The sequence below is a fragment of the Pongo abelii genome, chromosome 20 (genome assembly GCF_028885655.2).
Source record: "Pongo abelii isolate AG06213 chromosome 20, NHGRI_mPonAbe1-v2.0_pri, whole genome shotgun sequence".
Taxonomy (NCBI): Eukaryota; Metazoa; Chordata; class Mammalia; order Primates; family Hominidae; genus Pongo; species Pongo abelii.
In genome coordinates this window covers 22,822,673-22,832,614 of record NC_072005.2, presented here as the reverse complement: position 1 = coordinate 22,832,614, position 9,942 = coordinate 22,822,673, and the positions used below count along the sequence as shown (strand labels likewise).

At 51.9% G+C, this 9,942-nt stretch overlaps 1 pseudogene; it reads left to right on the top strand.

Moving 5' to 3' along the window:
- The first annotated feature begins 7,553 nt into the window (after positions 1–7,553).
- LOC129051818 (golgin subfamily A member 2-like) lies at positions 7,554–9,863 on the top strand (annotated as a pseudogene).
- The last annotated feature ends 79 nt before the right edge of the window (positions 9,864–9,942 follow it).

Below are 9,942 nucleotides of genomic sequence, written 5' to 3'. Positions count from 1 at the left end.
ATTTGGAAACCACAAATTTAGAAGGAAGAAAGTAATACAGAAAGATATATCTTATTACTTCCAAATGGCCCTATGACTTGGATGTTATTGTTCCAAATTTAGGAATGAGGATGAGGAAACTGGGACAAAGAGAGTTTGGAAACCTGCCTTGGGTTACACAAGTCGGGCCAGGATTTGAATAGTGTTGCTCTGTGAGTGGCTGATTTCAGGAGGGAAGTTCAGAATAGCTGAAGTGCATGATGTGGATGGACAGAGATTGTTAGAGGAGGGAAGTGGGGAACTGATGAGAAATGAGGTTGGAAAGGAAGGATGTAGAAGTCAGATTCCAAAGGACCTTGCAAGTCTTATAAAGGAGCAGCTTGAATATGACTTAAATGGTAGCCATCCTATCCAAACTTCAAATTCCTGCTTTAAAGTATTTCTGGAGCTCCTTCATCTTGCTTGATGTAGTGAAGAATATAGTCCTGGCTCAGCTGCCATGACTTAAACACGACAGACTGTATTCCAGTAGAAACTGATTTTGGTTGAGGAGATTATTTTACCCTAGAGTAAAATAATCAGGAAAAAAAAAACTTCCTTATATGAACTTGTATCTTCCTAACAAACAGCATTCATTGTCTATAGTTCTTTTTGCTGAGACATATTTATTTTATTTTAATCTTTGGGTTAGATAGGACACAATGGACTGTCCTATTTTGTGGTAAGGGTGCCTCACAAATAATCTGTTATAAAAAATAAAGTATTGCACTTTGTGAATGTTTAATATAATTTAAAAGTAAACTCAGATTCAAAGTGTTCCTTATATATAACCATTATATTAGAATTCTTCTTTTTTGAGTGGAAGAGGAAGAAGAGTTATTTTTAGTATACATACTATTGTATATGGAGGTGTTTCATGCATGACAATGACATTTGTCAAGTATATTAAGGCAAATGATCAATTGACAAAAAGTGTGGTGCTCTGGGAGGATGGGGGGACTCATTAAATAAGGAATGAGCTAGTGGCTACAAGAGGCTACATTCTTTTTTTTTTTTTTTTTTTTTTTTTTTGACAGAGTCTCCTCTTTCACCCAGGCTGGAGTGCAGTGGCGCGATCTCAGCTCACTGCTACCTCCGAGGAAGCTACATTCTTAATCCTGGCCAATCATCTTATACTCAAAGAGCCAGGAAAAAAGAGTGTGTGTATTAGCGTTCTCCAAAGAAACAGTACCAATAGGAGACACATAGATAGATAGACAAGAAAATTTACTAAGGGAACTGACTCAAGGGATTATGGAGGCTCTTCTGAAATAAAATGGAAGTTTTGTCTTTGTGTCTGCTTGAGTACCTGCTCAGGAACCCTGAATTTAGTTCTAGGAATGCAACAAATTCTAATTTTTGGATTGCTAATTCAGGGTTAAAGAGAATCCTGTACATTCCCACTTTATTATCAACCACCTTAAATGTGGTTAATTATGTGAAATTATGGTTAAGGTGAGGGGTAAATATGGAGAAAAAGAAGGGGGCTTCTCTGTATTCACTAGACTTTTATTTCGTTCCAGGGCTTATGACAGAGCCCAAGAGAGTCAGAGAAGCTTTCTACAAATTCAGCTGTCGCATTCATTTTCTTACACACTAGAGTTGCCACTTAAAAATACTAAAATAAAATAAAAAAATTAATGTTGACCATCTAACAGGAATACTTGACTCAGCTACTAAGTTACAAATTTGCTTCATTTTTGGAAGACATCTAGCATCTGAGAATTGGACTGTTCCTGGAAGTTCACTTGGTAACTTCGGGTAAGTCTTGGTTCATCCTGGAGAGGATCCGAGGGGAAAGCCTGATGGGACCCACGGCCGCCCTGAGAAGAAAGGGGTGCTGTGGGGTGCGGGAGGAGGAGGAGCTGGGAAGCAGGAGCGCCCGCGACTGGATCTAGCTGGAAAGGGGGCAGATGCTCTCCGGGAATCAGGGTAGGTACCCTCTAGGAATGGGACGTTCCGAGAGGCGGTGTGTCTGGAACATTGGCTAGGGGTCCTTAGAGGTGATTTCCGGGAAGGGAAGGTCTGGGGCAGGGCTGTGAGGAGTCAGGAAAGAAACTGTGGAGTACGTTCCTCATCCACTTCCTGAGCCCTAGGTTCCGAGGCCCCCAGGTCAGGGGGTTCAGTGGCGCAGGAGGGTCCAGGTCAGGAGTTGGTGAGTCACCTCTCAGGTCCACCTGTAAAGGAACTCTGACTCAGAGCATGAGGGTAGCCCAGGAAGCTTCGACTTCACCCAGAGAAAGTCCTCCCGCCCCTCTGCCCCTGGAGCAGGAGGCACCGCCCCTCTCTCACCCTTAGAACCGGCGGCCCCGCCCCTTTCCTCCCCCTAGAGCCTGCGGCCCCGCCCCTCACCCTCTCCTGGAGTCAGCGGCCCCGCCCCTCTCCCCAGAGTGGGCGGGGCCGCAATTGTCGGCTCAGCTTTCCTTGTGACGCCTCACATCCCCCTGGGTGCGCTGTTGTCTGGCTGCGCTTCCTTTTTCTGTCATCTTTCGCATCGACCAATGGGTTTGGAGCATGGAGGCCACGCCCCCCATCTCTGCTCTAGGTGGCCCTGGTTATACCTCCTCTGGTCAGTCTCACAGCTGCGCGGTGGCAGACAGGACTTGTTCCACAGTGGTAACTGGGATAGAGCCGATGTGGCCCCAACCCCACCTCCCTTCCCGCCCTGCCATGTGGGAAGAAACCCGACGAGCAAATTGGCAGCAGCAAAGAAAAAGGTACAAGCGCCTGGTGGCAGCCCAACGACCCAGCCCCAGGTGCCATCTGCTGGCAGGACCGCGGCCAGAGCTCATGCCACTCCCGAGGCTCACTGGGCTGGGCCCCCAGCTGCCTCTGGGCTCCCTCTACCAAAGTCTTGTCAGTGAGCCCCTCCCCTCAACAGCCCAGACCCTGCCTGGAGTGAGATTTGTTTATTTACCATGAAACAGATCTTGGGAAACTGAACTTGACACTTGAATCTTCCTCATGTCTCAACCTAGGGGACTTTGAGTGCCACAGGGTAATATGGGGCATCTTTCTGAAGCATCAGTTTCCCTTGATTCTCTTCAGAGAGAAAAAACGTTCATGGACTTAGGGATGACAGTCCCATAGATTTCTAAGAGTATACCAAAATTCACTCTGAAAAGAGGCTTGGGTTGTCCTCTTTCTGTTCCATTCCCAGATGTAACAGAAAGGCTGCCTTCTGCCATGAGGACTCATTGATGTAAGAGTTTGAGAGGTGCTGCTGCACTTCCTACACTAACAGACATGTGATGATGTGTGACTCTAAACCACACAGTGCCCAGTTCCTGCCTACTTAGTGTCTGTTTTTCTACCTCTGCCTCTGGTATTGGGCCCTGGCAGCTGCTGATTTGTGGCAAAACCCCAGAGCTTGGAGTCAGAAGACAGAGTTCAAGTTAATTATTGCCCTTTTTAAGCCGTGGTATCAATCCCTTTCAGTCATTAAGTCATTAAGACAACACCTTGTACAGTTGTTTGTGGTAATAAATCAGATGGCATAAAAGAAAGTTCTGTAAAAACTGTAAAGGCAGATGTGACTGTAGGGACTTCTCATGAGTATTCCTGCTTTTCTTTTCCACAGTTGAGAGACTATCAGTGGAGGAACAGCCCTGGTGTTCCTACAGGAGTGAAAAAGAAAATTAAAAATTGCAGTAACCCCGAGACAACCACTTCTGGTGGTTGCCACTCACCTGGAGATGTGAGTCTTGGCTGGCCAGGCTCCTGGGGATAGGGGATCCAAGGAAAGTAGAGGGTACTTGTTAAGATTGTGGAAGAACTGTTGGGTCCTGCTTAAGAATTCTGGATTTGAATCCTACCTCTCCATCTGCTAGGGATATGATGTAGGGTGAACTTCTTGAGCTCTTTGGGCCTCTCTTTTCACATCTGTAAAATAAGGGTGGTATTGTTTGACTTACACTTGTGAAGCTTAAATGAGATTTGTTATTATTTTTATGTTAATGCCAAGTACAGGTCCTGCCGTAAACACCCAGGACACCCAGGAAATGGTAGTTGCTGTTTCATTTTCCTCATCCCCAGTCTCAAGGGAAAGCCAGGCCAATGGGAACAGCCCCTTGCCATCAGGCTGTCTCTTTTGGAGTGACTGAAAGGGCCCAAGGGTGTGATGAGGAGAGCCCCAAGCACTAAGATTGGGAGAAGATCTAACTTTTGAGCTCATCTTTGCCACCAGCGTGCTGGGTGACCACAGAAAAATCACTTCTTCCCCTTGGCCTCTTTAACTCCTCTGTAAGATGACACTGGATAAGATCAATGTCTTTCAGACTTGTTTTTTAGCTGGAGCCTCCTATGTTGAAGCGAACCCTTACTCAAAAGTCTGGTTTTTAAAATGGAGGTGGAGGTCTAGTGCTCTACCAGATTTATCCCCACATCCTGGGCCTGAGGAGAGGGGTCCAATGAGAGTATTCAGAGCAGCATTGTCAGGTGACTCCACCCTGTGTGACTGCACCACTCAGGGGACTTTTCCATCTATTTGTTTCTGCCCCTGGCAAGGCAGCAGGCAGCCATTTGGAAGGCACAGGCCCTGGTCTTGATCTCCTCTGCTCTTCTTCAACATTTCGTTTCCCTGAAGCCACCTCTTCCTCCTCCCCTGAATCTCTTGCCTGTCTCTAAGCCTCTTCTGTCTTTGTCCGCCTGCCCTTGTTCTACCCTTTCGGCCTCTGTAGATTCTCCTTCCTCCCTCTGCCAAGCACAGCCGGACACCCACAGTGCCAACTCAGAGAGGGAAGAGCCTCCTCACCCAAGCCCCTGCAGTCCAGAAGACAGGAGCTCCAGGAGGGCCCCACCCTCACACCCTACCTCTCCAGATGCTCTCTCCAGCTGTGCATGCCCCTGAGGCTCCTCTGGTTTGGGGGATACTTTGCCTCTGGCTTATTTTATGTTGCTGCCATTTCCCTTCTCCCTGTTTATGTCTGCTTCTTCACCTGCTTGATTGATTGGGTTTTTTTTTCCTTCACCCACGTCTTTTATTATCTTGGAGAAAGTGAGACATATCTTAAAGGTTAGAGGTAATTTGGGAATAACTTTAAGAGCAGACATATGGAATTTGGGGCTTTTTTTCTTAGAGACAAAGTCTCACTCTCTCGCCCAGGGTGGAGTGTAGTGGTGTGATCTCAGCTCACTGCAACCTCCACTTCACAAGTTCAAGCAATTCTCCTGTCTCAGCGTCCTGAGTAGCTGGGATTACAGGCGCCCACCACCACACCTGGATAATTTTTGTATTTTTAGTAGAGACGGGGTTTCGCCATTTTGGCCAGTCTGATCTTGAACTCCTGAGCTCAGGTGATCCACCCGCCTCAGCTTCCCAAAGTGTTGACATTACAGGCATGAGCCACCATGCCCAGCCTAAGATCTTTTAAAAATTATTTAAGTTTTTATTTCTAAAGCAAAGTAACTTGACAGTAGAGATCTTTATTGACCGAGTTGTACATTAAGCCTAGCCCTAGCCCTTTGAAGGGGCACTGTGTGGAACAGCCCGGGGTCCCCAGACCTAAACTTCTCACTCTTCACCATCCAGTTTTCAAGCTGGTGTGAAGTCCCTGATGCTAACCAGCAGTTATGACAGGCCATGGAGGAGCGGGCACAGCTGGAAGCACACCTGGGGCAGTGAGGCTTTGCAGAGGGAGGGATGTGGAAGGAAGATGACCTCAGGTGGCCAGGAGCAGGTGAGGACCAGTGACAGCCCTTCCTAACTTCTGTGCCCATTCTTGCAGGTAATGGAGGCATGTAGACAAATACAACTGGAGAGGGATACATTTGCTGAGATTCTTAAAGGAGAGAGAGCCACGTGGCAGCAGAGGATGAATCAGATGTCGGAGCAGGTGAGACCTGACACTTCAGCCCCCACTTTAGATCTTTCTGGGCATCTGTAAAATGGGAGGGGTGGTCTTGGGTCTGGGCTTTGTGGAGGAGGGGGCAGAGAGGGAGATGGTAGCCTGTCCAGCCAGCAGCCTCCCCTCTCCAGGGCCCTTTCCCCCGTGCTTTGTGCAGATGTGCACACTGAGGGAGGAGAAGGAGTGTATTATGAATCAGTTACAGGAGCTGGAGACAAGCTTGGTGGAATTGAGAAAACAGATGAGTAAGCTGAGGCTGGGGTGACCTGGGAGGAGGGCTGACATCAGAGGGTCGTAGGGGGTGGGTTAGAATGGCCTAGGGAGGTGGGTGGATGGAAGGACTTTGAGTCAGAGGAAAAGAGGTATATGCCAGGAGATGACAAGTCTGGTAATCTCCATGAGCCCCAGTTTCCCAGTCAGCAAAGAGGGAGGAGTGCCCATTGTCAGCCACCCACACATGTCTGTATCTGTAAGTGGCTTGGAAGATTGGCTACCATCCAGGTGTGGGGAATCATTAGCAGAGAGGCCAAGTTTGTGGAGCCTGAGAGGAGCTGTGGACCAAGAGGAAGATTTTTTTTAAAGATTCCAGAGGCCCTTATTGTCTGCTTTTTTTCTCAGCTGAACTCCCATCCCTGGCACCCCCAGCAAGGCCCTCCGAGGTGGAGCAGCAGCTACAATAGGAGGCCGAGCACCTGAGGGAGGAGCTGGAGAGTCTGGCAGGACAGCTCCAAGCCCAGTTACAGGACAATGAAGGCTTGAGTCGCCTGAACCGGGAGCAGGAGGAGAGGCTGCTGGAGCTGGAGCGGGCGGCTGAGCTCTGGGGCAAGCAAGCGGAGGTGCGCAGACAAATCCTACAGACCATGGAGACCACACCGCTGTCAGCCACACCCTCTCCCAGACCCGTGAGGTCAAGGAACAGCTGGCCGAGCTGCAGAGTGGCTTCATAAAGCTGGCGCACGGCCCCACCTGGGGAGCCAGCCCTCCTCCCTAGCCCTTTGGGCCTTTGTTTTGCCACCTGTCAAATGGGGCGGTGTAGCCCTCATGTGAAATGGCACTTCTGAAGGCACCTGTGAGCCACAGCCCTGCTCCAATGGCTGTGGGGAGGTGGGGATGATTTTTCTAACCTGACTTCACCCTTCCAGGTGCCATGGGAGGCAGACACCAAGTTCTGGGCTCTCCAGCTGCAATGAAGTTAGCATCTTCTTCGCAGAGGTGCCAAGGATTAAATGAGATAATACGTGGAGAGCATTAGGCACGTCGGACACTTAGCAGATGATGGCTGGCTCCTGCTTTTCCACCAGTCTGTGGCCTACAGTTTAAGTGGTGGGAAGAAGAGTGTGAGATTTCATACAGGGAAAGAGGCATGGGGCTCTAGGCAGTCACTTAGGCCTAGAGAAAGGGGCCACGGGTCTGGGCAGGAGACAGAGCCCTGCAGTGCCGTAGCTACCCTATTCATGGGCCCAGAATCTGAAAGCAGGCCACCACCTGCAGGTCTTCCTGCAGGTAGAGATGAAGAGCCAAGAGGCTCAGAGTCTGCAGCAGCAGCGAGACCAGTCCCTGGGTCCCCTGCAGCAGTACGTGGCCGCCTGTCAGCAGCTGAGCTCTGAGATGGAGGCGCTGCACAGGCAGTTACTGCTGCAGACCCAGCTCATGGACCAGCTGCAGCAGCAGGAAGCTTAGGGCAAAGCGATGGCCGTGATGGCCCACCAAGAGTTGCGGGAGACCCAGGTGTGGAAGTTGCTGAGGGTGGGGCCGGAGGGGGACGACCTGGCAGCCTCTGTGCCTTCAACTCTCTTTCCCGGCCCCTTAGGAGCACCTGGAAGCTGCCAGCCAGAGAACCAGCAGCTACAGGCCCAGCTGAGCCTCATGGCTCTCCCTGGGGAAGGTATGGGAGACCACTCAGAGGAAGAGGAGGGAGCCCAGAAGGAAGGGGGGACTGTTAGCAGCATAGGATTGAGGAGTTTAGAACAGCTGGTCACTATGCCAACCAGGTTTCTGCGTTAAGTTCGGCATCAAAACGGTGACCTCCTGGGAGGAGAGGGGCCACCAGGTTGCCTAAGGATGGGTGAACTGGCCCAGGTCAGAAATGAAGCAGGTCAGAACTCCCCTGCCGGGCGGTAGTGGGACTCAGCTTGGGCAACATAGCGAGACTTTGGTTCTCCAAAAAAATAAAAAATAAATTACAGCTGCTCATTCCCCTCTGGGGAGGGACTAGACCAGGGTTATACAGTGACGGTTGAGGCAGAGGTGGGACCACCCTACTTTCCTTGTTGGGTTGCGTGAGGACCCCTCTAGCTACGCACCATAGAAGGTAGACTGGACGGAGGTTGGGGGGAGGAGGGGGCGGGGGAGGAGGAGGAGGAGGATGAGGAGGAGGAGGAGAAGGAGAAGAACAAGAACAAGAAGAAGGAGGAGAAGGAGGAGAAGGAGGAGGAGGTGCCTCGGCCCATGCCGAGCATCCTGCAGGACCTGGAAAGCCAGGAGTCCATGGTGAGCCTACTCCCCCTGCCGCACCTTTGCCCCCTCCCTCTGTGGTCCCTCCCAGACCCTCTTATGCTTTTGGTTTCCTGCTTTCTTATTTCTCTGGACCCTCACCCCTTTCCTGGGAGCCAGTGGTCAGATACCATTTGACCTGTGACCAACAGGTGCACACTCTGAGGCCCCAAGCGAAGGGCTCCTCTCCACCTCCCTGCCCCGTTGGTCCTGTGTATCCCCCAAGAAGAATGCACACCTCTTGCCTGCAGGTGGCATTTTGAACATCAGCTGTAGCCAGTGCAGACGGGGAGCAGGCTCGGCTCCGTGGGCAGCTGAAGGAGCAAAGGCTGCACTGCCAGCGCCTGGCTCACCTGCTGGCCTGGACCCAGAAGTAGCCAGAGGCAGCAGCCCCAGCCCCAGGGACTGGGATCTACTCTGTGTGTGGGGAGACCCACCGGGCCCTGCAGGGGGCCATGGAGAAACTGCAGGTGAGTGAGTCTCTCCTGGCATGGGCCAAGAAGGGTGGGAGCGAGGCAGTTCGCTGCCGAGATGTGACCCCATTCTTTTGGCTCCAGAGCTGCTTTATGCAGCTGATGCAGGAAAAGGTGGACCTGAAAGAGCGGGTGGAGGAGCTGGAACATCGCTGCATCCAGCTCTCTGGAGAGACAGACACCATCGGTGAGGCGGAGGCCAGGGCACGGCAGGGGGAGCTGCCCAGCGGGTGAAGGGAACCCAGTGTCTGAGCTCTGTCCTCTCGCAGGAGACTACATCGCCCTCTCTCAGCCAGGGTGCAGCGCTGAAGGAGCAGCACCGACAGGAGGAGGAGCACATCCACAGGCTAGCCCAGGACAAGGAGGAGATGAAGGCAGGGCGTGGAGCTTCTCCACCCGGGGGGGTGGCTGCGGGGTGGGGTGGGTTCAGGCATGGCAGCTGAACACCCTTTCCTCCAGGTGAAGCTGCTGGAGCTGCAGGAGCTGGTGTTGCGGCTTGTGGGCGACAGGACCGAGGGCCATGGCAGATTCCTGGCAGCTGCCCAGAGCCCTGCTCGTGAGCCAGCTCCAGGGGCCTGAGCCCCCTGGAGCTCAGGGCTGCTGACAAGCAGGGTGGTGAGTAGTGCCCTCAGGCGGGGTGCGCAGGCAAGAGCAAGGGAGGCTGGCAGTGTGCTCAGAGCCCTCTTCCCTCTCTCCAAAAATCTTTGCCAGGTGACCCTCGCCGGCAGCGTGGAGCCTGCACAAGGAGAGGCCGGGGAGGGTTCTCCCCGCGACAACCCCACTGCACAGCAGATCATGCAGCTGTTTGGTGAGATGCAGGACCCTCAGGAGCGCCCAGGCTTGGGCAGCATCCCCTGCATTCTGTTTTTCTACCAGGCTGACAAGAACCACCAGGTGAAGATCACCCTCGTCTGAAAGCCAATTGCCTTCAGCAAAGCCAGGAGAAGGCGGGTGGGAGCTTCCGCCCACACCATGTCCCTCCCACCCGTTTGCAGTCACCCCTTTACCCTTAAAGTAAATGGATTTAGCCATACTGCTTGGCCTGGCGTATCCTGTTTCCCTCACTGGGTCCTGGGGTTTGTGCCACTAATGCGGGCCCCAGAATGTCTGAG